Source organism: Wasmannia auropunctata, unplaced genomic scaffold (assembly GCF_000956235.1).
Source record: "Wasmannia auropunctata unplaced genomic scaffold, wasmannia.A_1.0 LD335737.1, whole genome shotgun sequence".
In the NCBI taxonomy this organism is placed as follows: domain Eukaryota; kingdom Metazoa; phylum Arthropoda; class Insecta; order Hymenoptera; family Formicidae; genus Wasmannia; species Wasmannia auropunctata.
In genome coordinates, this window is record NW_012027153.1 from 1,124,684 (window position 1) to 1,149,451 (window position 24,768).

The 24,768-nt window shown below is 34.9% G+C and overlaps 1 long non-coding RNA gene across 1 annotated transcript; it reads right to left on the reverse strand.

Annotated features, from left to right (window-relative positions):
• Nucleotides 1-6,926: 6,926 nt before the first annotated feature.
• On the reverse strand, nucleotides 6,927-8,164 carry LOC105456208. Its single transcript, XR_975220.1, has 2 exons — nucleotides 7,877-8,164; nucleotides 6,927-7,344 (listed from the first exon to the last, which is right to left on the reverse strand). It is a non-coding gene; the product is annotated as an uncharacterized LOC105456208 (long non-coding RNA).
• Nucleotides 8,165-24,768: the final 16,604 nt, after the last annotated feature.

Sequence of the window (24,768 nt, forward strand, 5' to 3'; positions counted from 1 at the left end):
TGACCAGAGGCGCTTGGAGCATAAAGTCCGAGATAGGCTTTGCGAGCAGTTTCTGATTGAATAGTAAACCGAGACTCATACGTTCGCATTAGCGTACAGAGAATAATCCCCCAGACGCAGCTGCCAACGTCTATGTAGCCGCGTTCCCTTTCAGTCACTATCTGCGTAGCAATATTGCGAGCAGCCAATTACCGTGGGGTAACGGACGTCAATTATAACGACTCGCTCGCAACAGGCTAGCTAAGTCGAAACGCAAACACGACAGTGCAGATAGATCGAACGCAAAGAAAATTTGGCTTTTGACAGCGTGAATAATCTATTTTAAAAGGTATTTTTAAAATGTTGTATTTTCTTAATGTTTCAATAGAAAAGAAAAGAAGAAAAAAGATAAATTGTAAACTTTTCGCTTAAGTTAGGTTTTACTTAATTGTTTGACTGCTGCATGAATTTATGTGATCGATCTTCTGGCGCTGCACTTATTATTTCTTATATGATGTTATTTTAAGTAAATTTTTCACATTAAAGTACATTTTTTAATAGAATTATTTTTTAATAAAAATATTGGGCAAGATTGAGAAATCTCTTCCCAGAACAATATAATAAAATCGATGCAAAATGTTCTTAATTCATATACTTACTACAAACAATAGTAAGTAGGAAATATGTTAAATTAAAACTAAAATTGATGTGCTCATACTCTGAATACATGTAGATGTTTATTCACAATTGGATAGATATAATAATCAAAGCACCAACCTATTAAAGTTTATGTTTAAGTATTTAAAAAAACATTGAAAAATTTTTTTAATTTCTATATCATTAAATTTCTTCAGAGATATTGATTTTTACTTATATTTTATAAATCGTTATCATTCATCTTATTTAGTTTCTAAGATAACAACATCTTGCTCTTTTCTACCTTACAAGATTGTTTTTTTTATCTGTTTTGCTAATATTCTTGTGATTGTTTCTTTTTTATATTCTTATCGACGGCGGAAATTGAGTGCTGTGACAGAGATAAAACAAATCAACAAGACGAAGGAAACTTTGTGAAACGTTACAGAATGTGACTGCTTCTCACTCGTACGAGAAAAATCGAGCGAAGATGGTTTGCATTATGTTTCGGACGAAGAAACAGCTGTGATAGTGTTTCCCGTAGTGTGTCCTGAAGTGCTACAGTCGAAAATAGAGGTGTACAAAATAAACTGAACGAAATGAAATGCCAACACGGAATTGATATGAGAAACTTAACGAAGGAATCTTACAGATAATTTTATTGTAATTTCATGACTCAATTTAGATATCTACAATACGTTATGTAGAGCAAAAGATGATTTTTTTATCGCGTAAATTTTTGTAAAAGTGTAGAAGGTTGTTGTACATTATTAAAATTTAATATTTTACATTAATACATGTAGAAAATGAAGATATTACATTGTTAAGTATTAATTTTTAAGTTAAATTAATTTGTCAAATCAATATAAATTATGAATGTTAAATAAACTGAGTAAATAAGTCAGTTTACCATTAAATTTTGTTAAAGAGAAATTGATTATACAAATTCGTAAAAGCTCTTGCAGATGAAACGAGTCAAATTTTAATTTAGCTTTGAACCTGACTAAATTTGGGGCACCCATTATAAACGTTTGATATGCTACATGTTTGCTGAAATTATATTTGAAACGTGGTTTATGCAAGTCTTTTCCTATCGTGAAGCGCATGGATTTGCGGCATGTGAATTCAAGCGCAGCAAGCGTGTTTGCAAAAGGGAAAGCTTATATTCGCTTAATTTCAGCCGTATTTGCGTTAATAAAGTTTCGTTATTACGCTGTTCCTGTTTATTCCGTTTTGAAGGGAGTCGAACGCATGCTCGAAGGATAATTCGTCTGGTAATTTCTCGAACGTGCTGCAGGCGATGCATTCCAAGTACGCATACGCGTGCCAGCATTATTCCCAGTATTCTACACTGTCCTTTGAACGTAATATTTAGGAAATTATATTTCACACAAATCTCGCAAGCATAATAAACTCGACAATTTTTGCATTAAAATTTACATTGAAAATTATATGCACTTCTTAAATCTTGGTTTGTGAAAGCTGTATTATCTTAAAATAGATTAAAATATCTATACATTTGCATAGTAATTTAATTTTATGAATAAAGTCGAAAATTAAATGTAACGTATTAATTTTAAGAAAATCAATGTTAACTCTTTTCTTTTAAACTATATAATAGAAAATTCTTTTATATACGACCAAAATATTATATAAATAAATAGTACAAACATCAGAAAATGAAATATAGAGAATTTTAAATATCGATATTTATATAAATTAAGCTTTCAGAAATAGTTAAAAACAACAAATTTTTGTCATGCCGTATATAATTTTATCTGAGTTTTCCTAAAAGCTATTTTTCAAGAAGCAAGCATGTCATAGAATTCGAGATGCTTTCAGGCAAAAGCTAGCTTTGTTTTGCAAGTTAAAAAAATCTGGTTACTCATCATGAGTGCATCTAAATTTTTCATTTTTTCTTAAAATGTTAACAACGTATGCTCTGTCTCTCAAACGTAATATAAAAAATTAAAAACTTACGTAATATGAAGCAAAATAAGGGAAATATATCTTTAGCTATTATATAATATTATAAACACTGCATTGTAAAAAGTAGCCACTTAGTATAATCAAATATCAAGTGATCGGAATTTTGATGTAACTGTGATTAAATAAAAAAAAAGTTTTTCTTACTATTTCAATACGATCCAGCGGGAACTGCTATTTCGAATTCCAGATGGAATGGGAGACCGGAATTCGGGCGCGGAAACGAGTTTCGCTCAAAAGGACTCGCCAATGTTTGCCTTCTCGTACTGAAGAAGTACCGCGACTGTTTCACGGGGTTACCTTAAATCGAAGACATCTTTTTCTGTTGGTGCTCCGACGTTGGTGCTCGGAACAGTTACAGGAATCTCAATAATTTCTCTCTCGACTGCGACGTCGCGACTGGTCGTCACAGGACGTCTTTGAGCTCTTTCGTCCCCGTGCGGTCGCGCACCGTCGCGAAGGAAAGCGACTTTGCCCGCAGAGTAAACAACCGGGCGCAATTTTCCGTCGTTCCTTAAAAGGCGTTGGAAAGAAGACTCGCGAAGAAAAACGGATGGTTCCTGTCGCGAAGAAATTCATAGTCGTAGTGGAAAAATGCCGGTCTGTCATTTAGCGCGAAGTATCATTCTCTTGTGCGACGATTTTCTCATGAACAAAGAAGAAAAGTCAATCTTATCGATCCGTTTAATTTCATGAAAAATGTATTTCAATAATTTATATTATACGATTTTAACGCATATTTACTCTTATTAGCAGATGTCACATTTATCTCTTTATGAGAAAAGCAGGTCTAATATATCTTTTATTAATTTTCTGAGTATTAAATAAATTAAGTTGAAACAAAATTATTATGTACTTAAATATAATAATTATAGTACCTAATTTATAGTAATGTACATAGTAGGTAATTTACACTTAAAAATTTATTTTTTATTACGTCAATAAAAAAATTGTAGGTTATTAAGATAAGAAGAAGATTCAATTGTGTTCAAATTTTTTTCAGATCCATATACATTAGTAATCTATACTTATTATTATTATTTTCGTTTTTATCACAAATTTGCTGCTATCAAATGAAGAATTGCCAATTAGATTATAAAGAAAATCGTGATCGGTGACGTTAATCCATTAATCTCTCCTAGTCCGACTTTCATTAAATTTTCCGTGTCAGCCCGCAATAGTAATTAGCGATAATTACGTGCAGACTCGCGGCATTGATCAACACTTAATTAAGTTGAGGAACTCCGCGCGGGAGAGAGAGCTTCGCGAGAATTGAGCCATGAAAATGGGAGCTTTTAACGCCTCCTTAAAACCCGTGTGGGACATCCTCCGACCGTGCCGTCTAGACCTACCCCCGCGCTCGCGTTCGCTCCATAATCTTTCACGGCTAAGACGTGAAGAAGAGGGTCCAATATCGCGATAGTAGCGAGGTGCTAGGTCGATTCCCGCTCTCGTCTTAAGCTTATCGCTCGTTATCCCTACAACTGCCGGCACTTTGCATAATAAAACGCTACGTATGCCGAACTGCCGCGGTAATTTCGGTGACCCGAATTATGAGGAACAATGAGATCGCTTCAATTATCCACCGGCAGGATCATTCATCCCCATCTGCGTTTCGTTACGCCCCTCTTATCTCTCTCATATATTCGCCTTTTTACGTTATGAAGGAGTGCGCTACGTACACGTATATATGTATAATACAGGAAATATAACTTTTCGCTCCGCTATAGATAAAACGCTTTATCGTTCGAGCTGAATATTATTCAAGGTATAATTCTCTCTCAGCTTTTAAGCATTTTATTCTGTAAAAATGTCGGGATGTCTTAACTATCAGCAAATGTACTAGATTATCAGATGTATTATAAAGATGGCCAAGGATCATAAGATGGCACGATTGTTATATAACTGCTTACAGAACAGTTAAATAATGCTGAAAACAATACTTGAAGACGAGAATATAACAACGTGGATTATTGCGTTACTGCAAAAATAAATGTCACAACAAAAAAATATCTATACGGAATATAACGGAATGTAAAAGTCGTTTTGGCGTTACTTCGCGTTTATGCTACTTTTTCTGAAGATTTATACATTGTACAAATTGTATAATTTATTTTTGTAATTATAACTGTCTAATTAATTTTTTTAGTTAAAAAATATTTCGCATCGCATACAAAGGACTAGAATTATTTATCTCCGACAATACATTTATTCTGCATTTTGTACAATCCTTTTATTTTTATCTCTCTTCACGGTCACTTATGAAGAAAATAAAAATGCAATTTCTCTGACATGCTAACTCACGCTTGAAGCGACGCAAATAAAGCAGATTCAAACCTAGGCGATGTATATGCGGTATGAATAACTGTGCGTTTCAATAATAGTTACATACAGACTGCAAGTCTGCAGGAGCAGTTCATTCGCTTTCTCGCTGTATATGCGAATGGCGGATATCAACGATACGCGTCTCTTCCTCGAGATCATCCGAGCGAGATGAGCACTCTCAGTTATTACAAGTAGAACAATGATCTCAGCCGGGTACGACACGGCATACTTAATGGCCCGGGCTGCGAGATGCAGCGGGGGAAGAAAGGGCGGGAAACTCGTCTCCTTTTGCCATTCGCGATAAGCAGCTACGTTTGAATCCGTAACATTTAGCTGAAGGCATTCGTCCGTGAAAGAATTCAAGCGTTAATCGTAGAATAAAACTGGCGATAATAGCTCTTGCTCGTAATATTAGTGTCGGTAACAGAGTCGGAAACATATTCTTTAGATTATCAAAATTAGAAAATCTTCTTGAAAAAAAAACTCAAAAATCAATTCGCACTTGTACAGAGATATATTTCGAGAAAAAAAAAACAGTTCAGGCATTCAAGCGTTTATCGTAGAATGAAACTGGCGATAATAGCTCTCGCTCGTAATATTAGTCGATAACAGATTCGGAAACATAGTCTTTAGATTATCAAAATTAGGTTTTCTTGAAAAAAAATCCAGAAATCATTTTGCACTTGTACAGAGATATCTTCGAGAAAGGAAACAGCTCAAGTAGAAAATAATGTGCTTGCTTATTTGCGCATTTAGAGAGTTCACATAACTCCGTCGTCTATCCTTGAGTGCAAAGCCATGCTTTATAAATTATGCAAGCTTCGAAATAAAGTTCAACATATGTGTAAAAGTAGAAAAATCATGCGTTCCTCTCGTGAGATCGTAGAAAAAGGGAGGACACGCACGAGAGTAGAAAGAAACTTTTCGATTCTAAGCTTGAGTTATCTCTGTCCATTCTAGGCCAGGGTGTTTCCGCTATTGCTATCCTTCCTTACTTCTGCCAACCTTCTTAATGCATTGAACGGACAACTCAGACGCTTAAATTGCTTCGTTAAATCGGCCAAGGCGCCGTCATGGTCTCTCTTCGTCTTCCACGGAGCTTCCTCTTTCTCATTCTGTCTTTCCCTCTCCCGCCCCGCGGTCGTCGTCAACGGCAGCGTCCTCGTCGAAAAAGCGTCCGAATAAAGAAAAGCATGAATAATGTAATCCGTATAATATCAGGCGGATAGGAAGGCTTGACATAACCAGATATAACACGAGGGTGCATCCTTCGTGGGTTAATAAACGGGAAGAAGACTTCGCGCGGCAGACATCGAGCATTTTCTCGCTCGGTTGGATTCACGCCAGATGATGACGTTTTTCCTTTTTCCCCCCGCATTACACTCGCGATTTTATTGTTGCGAACTGAGCGACTTTTAACATTAGCATTTCTTGTAATTCCAAAATAATCACAAGTGACAGAGAGATAAGCAGTAACTTGTAACTAACCACTAATTTTGCATAAAGAGTTAATCTATTTGAATTAATCGATAGTAATCGATTATTAACAGTAATAATTAATTACATTTTTGTTCATAACAAATTAAAGAATCAAATAATTAAATATAAAATTAAAATTTGTTAAACAAATTACTTTTCATTAAACGCCTTTTAAAAAATATCAGGGTAATTAGGTTAAAATAATCTAAAAGTTTTTAACTTTGATTAATAAATAAATGCTTTTCTAAAAGTTATGTAATAAAAAGACTGTAAAGCTTAAATTCCAACTTTTAAAATGTAATAATATATAAAATATATCTCTCGTAATCAAATCATTAAAAAAAACAAAAATCACTTTAAGAATTTAATTTAATGTGTTAACAAAATTTTTTTTCTTATATTTTTAAAAACATATTTGACGTATTTTCATTATTTTTACAATTGCCTCTACGTATTTTAACAAATTTTATTCTAAAAACAGAACATTTTTTTCAATTTAATATAAAAAAAATCAAATTGTATCGCATTGATTGTCAGGTATTTATTGAGAATTCAAAAGATTTAATATTACATCACTTTTTAACATTTAAAAAAATGTGTCCGGTTGAACGTGTCTCGAGTTTTGCATAGCTCGGATGATTTATAAATGTCGCCAATAGCAATTGGTGTTCGGATATACAACCGACATTAATCCCACCACAAAAGGCTGCGACTGCGTCAGCGACTCTCGCGTAATCTGCGATTCTCAGCGCTTGGCGCCCTTGTCATCGTCGTTGTCATCGTCGTCGTCGTCGTCGTTCTCGTCTTGTCAAGTGTGTACCGTAGCAGAGAATAGTGCCGTCCTACCCTTCGTGTTCTTCACTGCAGACGGGAGAAACTGCTTGCCTCCAATATCGTTCGAATCTCTCCCATACGATGCGGTTTGCACTGTTTGCAATGCTTTTCACGAAGCGAAAAAAGTGAAAGCGATAAATATTATATTATAGGTACATTAATCGCGCATAATTAAAGCAAAATATCTACACTGTAATTTCTAATTAGGTTCGTCACGTAATAATTGCAAAAGGATACACGTTTAATAATTGACTTGTTATACAAAAATATTTATCTTATTTATATTTTAATTATTATTTATTATTTAATTATTATTTTATTATTATTTATATTATTAATATTTACTTTTGTACGACAAGAGAATTTAATTAAGCGTTAACATAATGCTTCTTTGTGTGTACAAAAATACAAAAATATTTAGAACTTTTATAAATTATATAATAAAATTATATTATTATATAACTTAGGAAAAAATACTTATAACATTAATTCACAAAATTATTGAATAGGTATCTGTTTACTCTAATATTTTTTAGCTCGTTTTTCGAAAGACTACATTGAGTCCGGTACACACTTTTATCATTGCACAATAAAGTGCGCTCTTGTATATCGTTACCAGTCTACGACATCGGATTACCGTGTACATTCGTGTCACGCCATTATTCCGTCATTGTAGTACGGCGTGGAAATCCTCTTTTCCGGTTAGACCGTGCGATCGATCGATACCCGATGATCGCAAGCGCAGACTCGACGTATGGGACAAGATTACGTTAAACCGCGGGGTGTTATGAACCACGTAAGACGACTCGCGCGCAATTCGGGACAATTTCGGGTTTAGTGGTTTCTGCTATTTGCACGGGAAATTGCGCCTGCTGATGTCACATCCGTTAACCCTCCTCTCCGCGGAGCGCACAATTGTTCGGCTCGCAGCCGCGGGTCGATCGTGGGATATAGCGTGCACAACCATGGTGCTCTCGCGTTCTCGCGACTCGAACTGGAGAACCGTGGCGGGGAATCGGGAGTCAGGGGGGGGGGAGGGAGGAAGAAATCTGCTCCCTATCTCTCTCAAACGCTCCCGTAAGGTCAGGCACTTGACATCGTTTCGCGTTGACGGCCTCTTATCTGAAGAATGAAGACTCTTGTTTTCCTATTTTCTGGATCCTCTCCACGCGGATCCGTTCAGATGTTTTCTGCTCGGCCCGTAATTCTATCGAACGGTTTCTCTTTCTTCCGCTCTTTCTCTCTCTCTCTCTCTCTCTCTCTCGTTCTCTCGTTCTTTCTTTCTTTATGTTATTAGGCAATACATATACTGCGTTATGATATATATGTAGGAAAAAATTTACTGCCACTTCGTCACATTACGTACCTACCTACATAAGAGGAAAATGATGTTAATACCCTCTGCTAGAAATCTCATCCGACAAATCTTTTCCTCCTTCGTCAAATGTTAATATTTTCAGTTGCTTATTTAAGAGACATTGACATAGTAACAATTTTTTTACTTTATGTAACATTTATTCTATAAGTTTTACAAACCTAATAAATCGCAATAAAAGATTGTTTTATGGATATGTTAAGAAATAAATATTCAATGCATAATAATTGCAATTACAATTTACAATCGATACAACATAATGTATTTATCTCTTATTCATTGTTTCTTTCAATCATTAAAAGTCTTTTATTTTTCTTTGAGAGTGTTGCTATTAAAACGGTATAAAAATCTGAAGACAGACCAATAAGATTAAAATAAACAAAGTAATAATAACAATTGTATCGAATTTTGTTGCATTAAAATCTAATTGGAAAGTATGTCGAGTGTCAATACTTATACCCTCCAATTATTTGTATTCTTCATATTTTTTGCAGTATTACACGTCGCGTCATGCGTCTCTGGAGAACGTCAGGATAAAACCAATTCAATTAACTCGTCCACTTCGACGTCGCGCGTACAGAGATATCAGAGCGCTCTTTTCGGAAAGCCGCTTCCGTCTTCGTCCTCGCCTGCGACTGCCGGGCGCGCTTTGGCGACCAAGTACACGTCGTCACCAAATGGAATAATAAATCACTCTCTTAACGGCGAAATATCGCGCAGACGGTCGAGATTTTATGCAACCAGTCTGCAGAATGCATATACTCGGATGCATTAATAGCAATCTCGTTGCATTCATATCCAGCTGACTTAATGGGACGTACGAAGAGGGAGGAGAGATAGATAGAGAGGGAATAAGAGCGAGAGAAAGAGCGGGGTGTGAGCGAACTAAATACATAAGAGAGAGAAAGAGTATTTGTATGTATGTGTGTGTTGATGTGTAGGTGTGTGACTGAGTGTGCAATGACGGCGGGTGAAGGGGTGCAAAGGGTAAAGGTACGGAGACGGTGAGAGACGAAGAGGAGGAGGAGGACGAAGAGGACGCGAAGCGGACGAAGGGACAGGGACAGAGAGAGAATTCAATTCCACGGTCGATTATGCAGCCAGTCTGCCGGATTACTGCCGGTACGCGTTTCCGTTTTGCGCCGATGAAGGGATTACCTTGCGTGTATACTACATCCATGCGGGTGCACGCGAACGCACGTGCACGCAGAATATCGTGTAACTCGTATGTCAATACAACATATATGTATACATATATATATATATATATACAGGATGTCCCATCTCTACCGCATTTCCTTTTAAGAACGTGTTCCTGAGATAATTATAATTTTGAGTCGAAAATCCTAATACAAAAATATCGAGACTTTTACTTTACTTTCAAGGTATAAACGATTTTAATTAACCGCGGATATTAGCGGCTGAAATTCGCGCGCTCAGGCACGACACATCTGAAGGCCGTTTATAAATATCAATACACGAAACTAATGTATATATGTATGTATGTATATATACATCGGTATATTTACATATGCATATATTTATGTATTTATATCTTATATATATATATATATATATATATATATAAATATGCAACCAGTAAAATAAATAATTATATATGCATGTATGTAATATAATAAATTATACACAGATCTATCAATTAAACTAACTTGTTCTGACATAAGCACAATATTACAACAAACACATATTTGTGTCATTGCGGTATTAATTTATATATTAATATTATTTATACAAATTTAATTAAAAAATTATGTGACCAAATATATCAACAATAACACACAATGAAGATAAAGCCATAATGTTGAAAAAATATTCCACATAATAACATAAGGTTTATAGTGAGCTTTCCCATCGCGAAAACGGTGACCGCGTTCCGGTCGACGCAATATTTCTAACCGTGGCGAAACCGCGCAGACATATATTCTCGCTGGAAACGTTTATTAACGCTTTTTCTACTTGTTAATTTCAAGTGGTGAAATTGGTGCGCTCCATTTGCACTGAATCAATGTCACCGCTGTACACCGGCGATCTTTTGGCGAATCAGCGACGTTCGATGCGATAATTCTTGCGACCGCTCACCGACGCACGAACAATACCGACAGTCGAAGTCAATACATTCGCTAAACCCAGGAGCGTTCTTTCATTTTAGCCCAAAACTCCTACTCGCGAGAGCGTCTCTTTCGGCGAATTTCCGTGAGAATAACGGTTAGAACGCGCGACAATCAGTCGCCGCGATTTACGACGCGCAATAAACCTTTCGCCACGATCGCTCTTATTATAAGCGTTCTCGTTCCGGCAGTTTGTACGACATATTGGAAAAAATATATCTGCACGTGGTCGAGAAAAGTACGATTTAAAACCAATGAGAGTTCAAAGAAGAATTTAAAGATAATTTTAACTAGATGCAATATGGGGCAGTGTAACAATAATCGGGTAACTTTAATTAGAGTAATACGATTATTTATGTATGAAGAATATAATATTCTTAAAATTCTAACAATATCAAGATTTATCGTTTCTTTATCATTTTTTATGAGAAATAAATAAGTTTTTGTCAGACCATAATTGCAAATAGATTTCTTTAGAGATAAAGAACGTTACATTTAACTAACTGTTATTAAAATATGTGTATTTTGCATAGATGTTATATCCTTAAAAATTTCCGAACTCTCATTTTCGACATTCTGTAGATACACTGCGCGCGAGATGTTGCAAAACCAGAATGCCCGCATTTTTCTTCTTTTTTCTCCCGCCTTGCGCGACGATAACCGCAAGAGTTATCATTGTTCAACTGGCTAACGGTCGACAAAAAGAACTCATTTTTGCGGGAGAAGGTCGTGAGATTCCATCGGTTTTGCGCGGGTGCAGCTGCACTGTTTGGATAGTTTTTATTTCCCGACTTCTAGCGTATGCCCGGACTATTGCGCACATTGTTCAACTTCGTAGTCGTAACGTTGCTATGCGTGCAATTTAAACGGCAATTAGTAACGCGTTTCAATACATCCCGATTATTACATGAACGCTAATATTAATCACACATTATTACATAGTAATTAAATTAAATTTAAATCGCATACGTAGCGAGATACCAGAGATACATGATTTATGTAATACGTTTTGAGTTAATTAATGCCAATGTTAGCGACGCTTCCGCGAGCACGTGCACCTTTATGTGTTTAAGTAATGTCAAACGATTTCCTCTTTCTACATACCACGATTTTTAATTAACTGGCCACAGATACGTGGGGTTTTATTAGAATTACACACGAGAAAAAGAATTTGTTTCCGCTCATATATTTGTTTAGAACTTATTTAATTACACAAATTGGTAAATGTAATTAACTAATTACTATATGTTAATAATAAAATATTTTTTTATTTAATTTTTATCTTTTACTCAGCATTCGCTAGTAATGTAACATTTTATTTAATTCTTTCTTCTAGGCACTTTAATGTAAGTAAAATATATGAATATAATTATACTTAATCTAATTAAATAATAAATAATTATCATGTAAAATGAGACAGAAAAAAAGTTATACAGAAATTTAATTTCATTTTATTTACAAGTATCTCTTTTTTTTTTATATTCAAATTATACTTTTTGTATAAAGGTTTTTTACATTTATGTCCTCATATTTATTTTAATTATCAATTCGATAATATAAAGCACATCTATAGCATGATAATATTTAAATTATTTTAAAGCATGTCCGCAACACGTAATGCGTAAATTTTATTTCAAAGTAGTAATAATGTAATAAATTCTGTTGAATTATAATAAGTATAAAATAATAATAAATTTCTCGTTAATGTTTTGTAAAGGTTAATAATAAAGTTTTATTATAATATTATTATTGATAATTGTAAACTATATTACAAATAAAAAGTTTTTTAAGTATCAAGAAAAAGCCATATTTCAAGTCAAATGCAGATTATCATAGAAAATTTAATTAAACTTATCCAAATATTTAATATTTAAATTTTCGGTTTTATTTTACAGAACTGTTCAATTTGTAATTGAAATCAAATTATTATATAAAACATTTATCTTAATTAAATATAAAGTGGCAATTTTTATACATTTTAAAAATAATTATTATTAGATGAAAAAAATTTTAGTTGAATGAAATGGGCTGTGTGCATCATAAGTATATATGTAATTCTTTAATTTAATAATTTTTAAGTAGTATATAATTTTTAAAGAGCACAATCTCTCTGCTCGTTTTCACAAGAGTCGTACGAACGACAATTTTGTTCCCCTACAATTAACAACGTATCTCAGCGATTCTATTGAATAGAGCGACGGTATGTTTAATCGGCCGGGTTAATCCCTCCTTGCGAATTAACTCAGAGCAATCGTATCGCGAACGAGAGGTATAAAGACCCTTTCGCCCCGTGCGAGTTCGGCAAGGTAAGACGAGTCGACGATGTTCGCCTGTGTCCTTAACCCTTAAGAGGGCTGTGAGATTTCGCGTTTGAACGTTACGATACGCCGCAAACGTCTCTGATATTCTTCCGATCTACTTACGCGCCCGTGGAATAACGAACAAGAAATTAAATCCACTGCTGGCAGCGAGTGGAATCCGACCGTCGGGAAACGGCGCGTTTTATCGCATTTCCGAAAATTTATTGCCGCAGAATATCGCTCCAATGGATATCTCTATCGATTGCATCGCGGCTGGAAAATCGGCAATTGTTATTATTACTGCCGCGCCGCGCGCGTTGTCAGATGCATTTTACGCTCGCAGTAAGACATTTTTTGGCACTGTATGTACGTTTCGCGGTTTTTATTGCGACCTTGTATTGCTTATAATGTAGCTTGAAACTGAAATAACTCGCATGGGCTTCCATGTACTATAACTGGACTGCTCACACCGCCAATTTTGCATGTGATAGAAAGAGAGAAATGAACCCGAGCCTGGGTACATTGTACAGCACATATGTGCACGTCTGTGAGTGAGTATCACGTGAAAATAATACGTGAGAAGCACGACTCTGATCATTATATACATATATATGCATGAAAAGTAGTAATAGCTGTTTCCAGCTTCAAAAATGGTACGGAGTGAGTATAGTATAGTTAGTATATTATATAAAAGTCTGTGCATATTCTAATCTTTCATTTAATGTATGCATTTTTGGGGATTTTTAATTAAAAATAGGAAGGTATAAATATACAATTAAGTTTATAGAAATATAATTAAAATTAATAGTTTTACTTAATATTGAAAGCATTACAATGATTTTTCGTATTAGGACATTTGGTTGTTAAAAAATTAAAGAATTTAGTTTAAAAAACTTAGAAATTGCGGCAAGAATTGAAAAATATAATGTATAAATGGCTGAATGTTTAATAGCTTCTTCCAACGATTTTCTACATACCTTTTAATTATACGATTACCGTCTAATAAGATAATTTTCTTCCTATTATGTCTAATCATTATGTATATCCTGGGTATCAAACGAATGACACTCTTAACGAAATTAGCAGAAAATTCCCCCTTCGCAAATATTATTATTCTCTATGGCGGTCACATAAACTTAAGAAAAATTCATTGCAGCGAATGGCAAAAACTTGTTTGCAAGGAATCTCCTTATCTCTAACGAAGTACCTCTGGGAAAACTTAGCCTGCTAGCAGTATTTTGAATTTAGTTCCTCCGAGAGATGCGAAAATTAAAATTAATAAGGACTGTCCTCATTGGTAACCCGAGAAATAATACAGGTACCTGAGAGTACAGGAAAATTTTGACGTTGTCTCTGCATATTTCACATTACAATTATAACATAAGAAAGCAGACATAACTTTATAAAGAAAAGAAAATATTTCAGGTACACTTTCGTAGAATAATTTAGAGTTGAAAATTAAGATTAATAATAAAATAAAGAAAATTAATGAATACTAAAATTTTCACATTAAAGATACCAGTTTTATTCAGTTTTGATTATACGTACATATTGTAGATTAGAATTGCTTATCAGAAAATGCACCAGAAATATCGAATATCAAAATGTCTTACTCCGGAATTAAATATTTTCTGTCAAAATCTTTTCCATCACATAAATTATTAATAGAGTTTGATTTATATTTATATAAAAAATTTAAAATAACAGCTAAAATGTAAAATAAAGAAAAAAAATCAAGAGTCATCGGCTTTCCTTGGGCAACACACGTACCTACGTGTGACTAACGTAGCAACAGTTTTAATCATCTTACAACAAACTAGCCGCACCGCGGTTGGCTGGTAACGAATCTCGCCAAGTTGTTCGTATAAGACGGAGGGTGGCCGGTCGAGCAGATAAAAGTAGCCCCCGTTAATAGCACGAGACAATGTAACGCGGGAGGATAATACCAATTAGGCGGCAGGACCAGCCAGTCGGCAGCGCCCGGCAGGATAAGGTTATTTATTTGACGGGTTAATTTATTCCGGATAAAAAGAGCTCAGCCGGCGAGGTACTCCGCCGGATGTACGGCCTTAAATTAAAACCCCTCCTCTCCAATACGTTCCCCTGATGCAAGAAACATTGCTCTCGCTATCTTGCGCCCGCTATATGTTTCACGAGTGCGCCACTCTAAGCCACGCTCATGACGTACAATCCGCCTTGCTTCAGCTGCTGTCGATGGATTAATTTGAATATCTGGAATCTTCCGAGCACATTTGCGACTTCTACAAAGAAAGCAAGTAACGGCTGGCAGAGTGGATGCAATTATCAATATTATTGTTATGCACGCAGAAAATCGCAGAAAATACGGAGTATTGTTTATTCTTTACACAGAATTAAATGTGTAAAGTAGTTTTTTTCTAGTTTCCTTTATATTTTCATGTCACTCTTTTCCTATTGTTAAAGCAAGCAACATTGCATTAACATGTTGATTGACTTGAAATGGTTATTCAAAATATATGGTCATTTATATAACCGGTACACCTGACTGTACTTAACCACTACAGTGGCACTTTGTCATTAGTGATCAGCGCTCTATCAAAATTTTTTAAAACGCTGATAAAAGTAAACGCCTATATAATATAAACGATGCAAATAGCTAAACAATTTAAAGTAAAATTTAAAGTAACAATTTAAAGTAAAAAAACAAATACGTTATTCTACACATGGGGATACAGTTTTTTTAAAATTATGTTATAGTATTTTATCATTATATGTTTGTAATAATAAAAATTTTACTCTGGCGCACACAAAACTAGTTCGGTAGTCAACGTGCATTAAGTAATTAAAATATTCATATTATTATACATTGCACATATTGTTACGCATAATTCAACTATGTATAGTGTACGATAAATTATGCAAAAGTTTTAATAACAGTCGAATATACCATGTACAAAAGTGACTTGCAATATCTTATGTGTGTATATAATTGGTGCACACGATCCGGAAATAAATCTAACAGAATCACTTTATTGGATTAAACCAATCATTCAGCAGAGTATGGTCTATTGGTAAAGCTATATATCGTTTAGTATTCGCTGTAATAACTTGTTTGCGATTACTGTCCTCTCTCGATTCTTCTTGCTGGTTCTTTTTGTATTCATACCCAGTACGTTGTTAACTCGAACCGATAACGAAGTTAAGTTAAAAACGTAGAAGTGTCGTTTCTCTCAGTAGTAGTGGACTGCCTCATACAGAGCTATACGCAAGGAAAGAGGGAGACGACGAATCGAACAGAAGGAGAAACTGCACATATCGGACGTACGTATCGCGAGACCGTAGTGGTGGAAGAGAAACACGGAAAGGTTGGGGGGAGGGGGATAAACTTGCATCACACGCGTAGAAAACATGAAGACATGTACACGGCCGTGGTTCGCGATAGCGTCGCGAAACTCGCCTTAGCAATTAGTGCAGGCAAACAGTCGCATCTTACACGTTTCTAAAGCGTTTTCCTTGTTCGTCCGCGTCAACGTTGTCCCTGTCGTCCATTGTCTTACGATTTTTCCCCGTTAGATTTCGCACGATAGATCCCCGTTGCTGTCATCACGAGATAATCAGCGATGTGCAGTCGTGTGCGGATGTGTAGGGATTCGCGCGCGTGGATGTGTGCGCGCGACGTATGTGCGCATCGTCGTCGTCGTCGACATGAAAGCGCGCGTCCTCGTGAAGTTTTCAACGACGGTTATACGTGTCCGGTAATTTTGTCGCAAACTCAACGGATCCGACCATGTGTCGTCGGCGAAAGCCGTCGATAAGCCGTCGATGTCGGTGTGCGATATCGATGTTGCATCGTGCGTGTTGCTAACGAACCCAAAAGGGCCGGTGGGTAACGTCCTGATGAATGCACGGCCAATTGATCTCGCAACGACATAATGCTGCATTAGTGCCGCGCGTTTGACGCTGGTGACATGCTGCTCCCGAGTTCTTTGCCCAGTTTGCGGCTTATCGCGCGTTACGTGATTTTGAACAATCCGGTCGGCAGGAATCATTTCGGAGTACCTTCGAGTGCCCGTAATTCGCGCTGTTTTTGACGGAGTGCTATCTGTACGCGGGCACACGCGTGTTGTAACCCGCGATATTTCGCCGTGTGTGACTCAAATGTCAGCGTAGATATGGCCGACGTCACCTGTTGCTGGCAATTAACGAATGCGTCGTGCTCTGATGACGGCTTTACGAGAAGCAAACCAGATCCTTAGAACGAGCGATACAACGTACAATTGGGCTTATTGTTATCTTGGCTTGGCGTTCCACGTGCCTGTTGTCACACTGGTGAGTCGTCATGGAAATTTCAGTTTGACAATCTAATCGGGAAACAATTATAAAATCTTGCAATCATTATATTATTCACTTTCAGAATACTCTTGATAATTTCTCCGAAATAATTTGGTTACAAGAATAAATTTAAATCAAAAAAATCAAAAGCTTTAACCTTTTCCACTATAGTTATATGACTACGAATTATGAAATAAGATATTGTTGAAGTCTATATTTTCATATCTGTAAATATAGTTCTTTACAATCTTTTATAAACGAATGTAAAGACTACACTTGTACAGGTAGTACGTGTTTTGTTTTGTATTTAAAAACTTCTCGGTAACATATATATCATCTTCATGTCTTTTAGTTGTTGCCGTTAGCTTGATCATAAAAATTATCATAAATATAATAAAAACTTGCATAATTATAACTTCCTTGAAATATTTTAAATAAATTTATTAAAGATTAAAAAAAAAATTTTATCATTACAATTTATTACGTACAACTTTGTAATAAAAAATTATTATATCATACAATGCATTACAATGAAAATGATATGTAATAAAATTTTTAAATGTTTTCAAAATATTAAAATATAAAAAAAAATACAAATAAGTATTTTATTATTGCTGTTAAATAATTTAGAGATAAAAAAGTTAGGATACTAAAGTTTTTCAGTATTTTTGTAATAATTAGCAGACGCGGTAGCCTTGCCATATTTTTTCGTTACACATGATTCATAACGAAGGAGACGCTTATACATTTTAATATCTCAAATTTTAAATTTTTATTTGTACGATAATGTTAAATAATAATAACGTTAGGGTTATGTTTTTATTATAAATATTATAGTGTATGTATATATGTTGCAAGCATTTTTTGATATATATATATATATATATATATATATATATATATATATCAAAAAATGCTTGCAACATTTATACAACTTGCTATTGATATTTTATGTTTCAAAATGCAGTTAACGTGATAATAACAAATGTATAAACGGCTTTGTCCACAAATAGTCCGAATGCAAGTTGTTATCTAATCTTTAGTTTACGCAAGTCTTCACCCATACGACTCGTGCCATCGTATAGTTTTTATCACGAAGACTTTACTTTTTTCGTATTTGTATAAATATTTTAGAATATATAATCATTTGCTTTGAAACTTGCAAAAATACTTATCGAAATATTTTTTTAATATGTAATATGTTTTTGTAATATGTAATTTTGATGCTTCTAATAGAGATAACAGTACCATCTATTATCTAAAAAATTGACTTATTAAACATAATTTCCATATTCATGCGGTTATCATTGCCAATTGATTTTCTCGATTTTTGATACATGGAATCTTTTTTCACTATAATGTGAAATTATCTCTTGATGCAACCTTGTTAGATTACCATTTTTAGATTTCTAAGAGATGTAATAATTATTATAAAATTGCCAATATCAGTTCAGCATACCGTGAATCAATTTCAACGGTATATACGAATTAATAAATTTTTGTTTTATTGGTATTGCTTGTTTAATGCGTTTGTTACATTCTTTTTTTCAACGATCGTCCTCGCTACAAATCCCCTGAACGGATACTGTTGCCTCCCTAAAAACATAGCGGTTAGGTATGAGCAATCCAGATTGTGTCTCCTCTCTCTCTCTCTCTCTCTCTCTCTCTTGAATATTTCCTTTTATCGGATGCTCGCTTTTCCTCCTCGTTTCCATCGAAGCTGTCCGATCGATAACTTTGGCTAGCGTCTCGAAGTGACGGGTTTGAAATTGATTCACGCTGGCAACCAAGTCAGCGATGGCAGTTCTAAGGAAATGCAAATACGCCCTTGAACTCCGCATCAATAGAACTGGGCTTAAGGCCACGTAAGCCTCGTTAGAATAGATGCCAGACGGACTTATAGTCTGACTTACAATTACCCGACGTTTATGGATCGAATACATGCCGTTTTACGTTATTATACCTCTTGCCTACTGATCTCAATGTTGATGCTAAGTCGGTTAAAACTTCCTCTGAGGTTGGGGAACGATTTCCGTGATCGACGATGAAAGGGTTACGCTATAAAAGTTTGAAGGAAGAGAAGGGGACCGCTGTCCCCGAACTCGATCGAATATTCTCGATGCAGCTTTCAGAATTTATTCGCACATTAGAGACTTGCATTAGATTACAAATACGCTGCGGATATGATCGATGTATCTCCGATGGCTATAAAGCGCTCGGCATTATTATCTAGCGCGTGCCAGATTTCATTGTAATGACATGCGAACGCTATAATCTTTTTCAACGGCAGCAATGGAAATCGGTTGACGATGACGACCGGGGAATATCGCTACTGTCCAATAGATAGTAGATACGGCAGAGCGCGTCAGTAAAACGATCGATCGACGTTTATAGCCCGAATACACGTCGTTTCTCGTTATTAGTTATGACAGGCGATCTCGATGCCGGGTGAGTTTACACATAATTCTGCATCATACGCGGGTCAAATTTATCGGATGTAACGAACCTTCCGTCAGCGGCACACGGTGAGAGAGAGAGAGAGAGAGAGAGAGAGAGAGAGCAACGCAAACCCTACGGAAAAAAGCTTTCCGCGTTTACTGCCCACCTAAAACCGGAGTAGTAAACCGGACGCGATAGCCAAGTACGACGCGTTTTATTCGTCCTGGAGTAGTTTCCTTTGTAGCAGCAAATGTAAATGGAAGCAGATGGCAAGAGTGTCTCTTGCGCGTTAATAAGAAACGACCGCGGCGGCCTTAAGTCTCTTTCGCGTGACATGGCAAAAATGGCAGTATGTGTGTGCGTAAGTTGTAAAGTTAAACTGGAGACAAGTTCAAGAGTTTGCTTTATAAACCTACGTTAACTTGTATCTTAGCTTGACTTAGCTTTGGTACCTTCTCGAACTAACAATACAAAAAAAGAATTAGTAAAATACAGTGAAGACAATGAATAAAAAAACAATCGAAATACCACTATTAGATATACACGAATTTAGATAGGAAATTAAGTTTAACCCGAAGTTTCTTTAGATTATAAATTCGTATAGAACGTATCAAATGATTGTTCAATTATTTATTAATCCATTATTTATTACTTACACATCTTAGTATGTATGTTGTAATAGTAATGTTATAAAAAAAGAGTCCCATCTAAAAGTCATGCAATACCAATATGTAGTACACTTTTATCACTTTAATTTCTCATTTGTAAATTTTTTAGTCTATCTCTTAACACTAGAACTACTAATGATTAACTATTATTTAAATACGCTATAATATATGTATATCTTTGAAAAAAGAAATAAAGGGGACAGTTAATTAATTCATTTTTACACAAAAGTCATAAAATTTGAGAAAATATACCGTTGTAAATTAAATAAAGCATTAAAAATCAGTCATGTTGACTGCTTTGGTAGTTCTAGCGTTTATTCAGACATTCACATTCGCATTTATTCTTGAAGTCGCACATTAATTGTGTGTTTCATCACCGGAAGGACATGTTAGAACACCTCGTTTCTACTAACTAGTGAGACTTAGGACGAATACACACTATAAATCTAAAGTAACTATAAAGCCTCACGCTCCACCACTGAGGGAGAGTTAAGTGAAGCCGTAAACCCATGAGCCCATGAATCCGTAATTCCATGGTCAGAGTTTATGGTTAGCTCCAACCATATTTACGGCTATCTCTTAAGTGTATTTGTGCAGATTAGAGGCACATAGTTGCCTTCATAAAGTACGTACAATTAACTACTAGCTTGAAGACTGATTTGTCCTAAAGCTGACATTAGCTGACGTTCGCTGAAGATCATCGACAGTCTACTTATACCAATTGCTCCTTATACCAAATAAATATAAATAATCTCATATATAATCTCATATATAAGTTTATTTAGAAGTTTAAGAGTTCCAATTATTATATTCCTTTTAGTTTCTTAACATCATTAATGTTAAGTGTATTCATAATATATATATATATATATATATATATATATATATGCGTATCAATGTATATTAATAATAACTGTTCTACAATGAAAAGCTCCATGTAAAATTTCAATATATAATTTCATTTCTGGCATACATAATGGCAAATTCTTTTGTAAATCTAGAAAAAAGTATGTACATTTTGTTAATCAAGCGTTCTAATTAGAAGTTAATTTTGGTTTGCTGTGATATTATTTTATTGTCTCATTTTAATTCGATACAAATACAGTGGCAAATACTGTATACATCTCCGAGCCTGATTTCGCAGATATCATTGTTCTGGAGATCAGTTGCATATGCGTTTAATAATTATAGCGCTTGGCACCGGCCACTGGTATCCACCGCGCGCTGGAAGTTTAAAGCAACGACCGACCGATAACGTTCTGTCGGAACTATGTAATCTTATTTGAAGCCCGGCGCTCTAATTACCGCGGTTGCTACCTATGCCACGAAAATATGATTCGCCTACCATCTCGTATTTCCATCTCCACACCACTTGTATACGCCCGTCTAACTATTACTCTATTATTTTTTATCTGCGTATTTCAAGTATCTCTTCGCTGAAACTTTTTTAGTCTAATAATAAGTCTCTAATTTAAAAATTCAATTATTAATTAGTAAAAATGTATTTTTAACGCTGTACTAATGATACACATCAGATCAGTGATTAAATTTTAATAGTAATAATAATTAATTAATTAATTTTAATAATTTTACAGTGTAATAATTAAATTAAATAATTTTTACAATATAATTAAATAAATACTTTTTATTTTTTATAAAATAAATAAATGACATTAAATTATTTATTAAGATAACTAAGATTGCAATTGTAAAATGTTGCAATAATGTACTTAATAGGCTAACATAATGGCTTGAGCAAATCTTTTACACAATGTTATTGATCTATTTTATATTATACGTGTAGTAATTTTTGTATGAAACTGTTATCGATTTTACTCGTATTTTATTATCCTAATATTATCCTTTGATCCTCATTGTTAATTAACTTTAATTCTTATATGACAGAACAACTTTGCGTACAATTATTAAAATATATATTTGCGCGTATAGTCACGTCCATAAAATAATGGGGCGACTAAGTTTGAGTTAGAACAAAGTTTCAAAACTTAATCTTTCGAGAGAGCAATATATATGTATATAGAGAAATACAAACAATACAGAAATTCAAACGTTGCGTCGTCAACAACTATTTTCATTCACATTGTGGTGCTTCGTTTATTTGCCATGTACCTTGCTAATTCCCACAAAATAATATTATACGTTCAATGAAGGAGCAGCTGCACGTATAGCTACATAAATAAATGCGTTCATTGCATTGTTTAATTGTGTATAATGTGGACACACGGGAATTATTCATACGAGTTTATATGCGCAACGCGAAAAATTTACAAATGTTTTTGTCAAAACCACGAATTCGACACTGAGAAATAACCGTAAATGGGGCGAGGAAGCGTCTCATCTTCGTTGTTTTAATGTACATTTCATATTAACGTTTTCCGTAAACGAGGTCGGTATGCAAAACTTGTTTGGTCATACGAATGGTACACGTCGCGTTATTTACCCGGGCGCAAGCATAGTATAATTATCGCAGTAATGTAATGCGTTCGGGTAATGGCTCGCGCGATTTAATGGAATTACTATTATAACTTGGCGAGCTAGGTCCGTTACCCCCTTCTATCAAGGATTCGGGGGCGGAATAGCAACCTCGAATAATTCGCGGCTACGCGCTCAGCCGCGCGATATTGCTGCATTTCGACGAGACGCGACGTTCGCCGTACATGCAGATCCGTAAATAACTTTCGAGTTCGAGCGATGCGAGGGAGATCGTGTTGCTTCGATGGCTGTCTTCCGGAACGCCGTAAGTCAAAGCGCGCGATGAGCGTTATGAGAGCTATCGCGGAGACAAACGAGGCACGCTTTTGCTTCTTCTGGACCCGCTCCAAAATCTTTGTTCGCGCGAGTGTCTCAATTATTTTCGACTGCTGTACTCGCTATATATTTTGTCAACGGCGGCGCAGATATAATGCGCGATTCTGCATATTAACAATTTTCTTCTCCACCACGAATCATAATACATGTAAATTAATAATAGCGACGTTATTACGTCGACCATCAAATATTAGTTCGAAATATGTTAGCTAGTAATATATTATGTATATACATATGTGGTAGCTAACATAAGTATATTTCTCCAACTATAATATTTGAACGTCCGTATAATAACGTCATTATTATTAATTTATACGTATTATGAGTAGTATAATGAAAGATTAATTGAAAAGAATTAGTTAGGAAAATGACGCATGATGTTTCCCAAATGTCCGTCTCTGTAAACTTTGTTTTGTTATACTGTGTACCGAATAGCATCTCTATTCGGTTGTATGATATATTATGTAGTAAGTTTTCAAGAGTTTTCTCCAGCCAAATAATATTTCCAAAATATAAAATAATAAAAATATAATATAAATAAAATATAAAATCGAATAAAACAATTATTTTTATTTTTCAATATGATCAATACGCTCATTTTAATATATTTTTTAAAACAAAAACAAATAATTTTTTTATATCACTAAAAAAATATTCTGTATTAAAACTTAAAAATAATTCAATACTGCGGAGATTACTTTTATATCATTAGTAAATTTTTTTCACGCAAGTCAGATTTTAATGTAAATAAAAAATATAAAATAACTAAATACTAGAAGTTAAGGAGCTGTATGACAAAGAAGTGATCTCATCAGTGTTAAATTAATTTAAGGATAAAGGGATTCAGAATATTTTTTAATGATATAGAAAAATTAATTTATTGCCTAAAAAAAAATCTATTAAAAAATAAAAATCGTTGTTTTATCTTATTATATCTATTTTATATTCTTGTGCTGGAAACTTTTAGATCCTATTACGTATATCCTTTCAATTAATGTGATTGTACTTCCTTTATTGTAACGAAATAGAATATATTTTAAGACCAATGTCGAGACGATGTCTTTCAAGACCTGTTCCTAATAGTATAATTAAATACGTAATAATTTAATAATCTATAGGAACTTGTCAAATTCGACATTGATTGTCCAATTGGCTAACGCGGGACATGTACCATCCATTTGGTTTCCACGTAATCTTTCAGACTAAGAAGGACGTCAGCTTTCCTTATTTCCGCGCACTCGATTCGTGGATCGATGAACGTGGAAATGGTAGGAAGGTAGGGCGATGGGGGGGGGGGGAGGTTTCAATACGAGGATAGAAAATGGGCGCGTAATTAATTCAGTGGATACGAATCGATTCCGGTCGGTTCACTATACTCGGCGAATCGTCAAGACATGTAGGGGGCTTCCGTGCCGCGGCGTTACATCGTGGAATTTTGTATCGTACCGGAAACCTCCTCTTTCTAATTGCGGGAGACA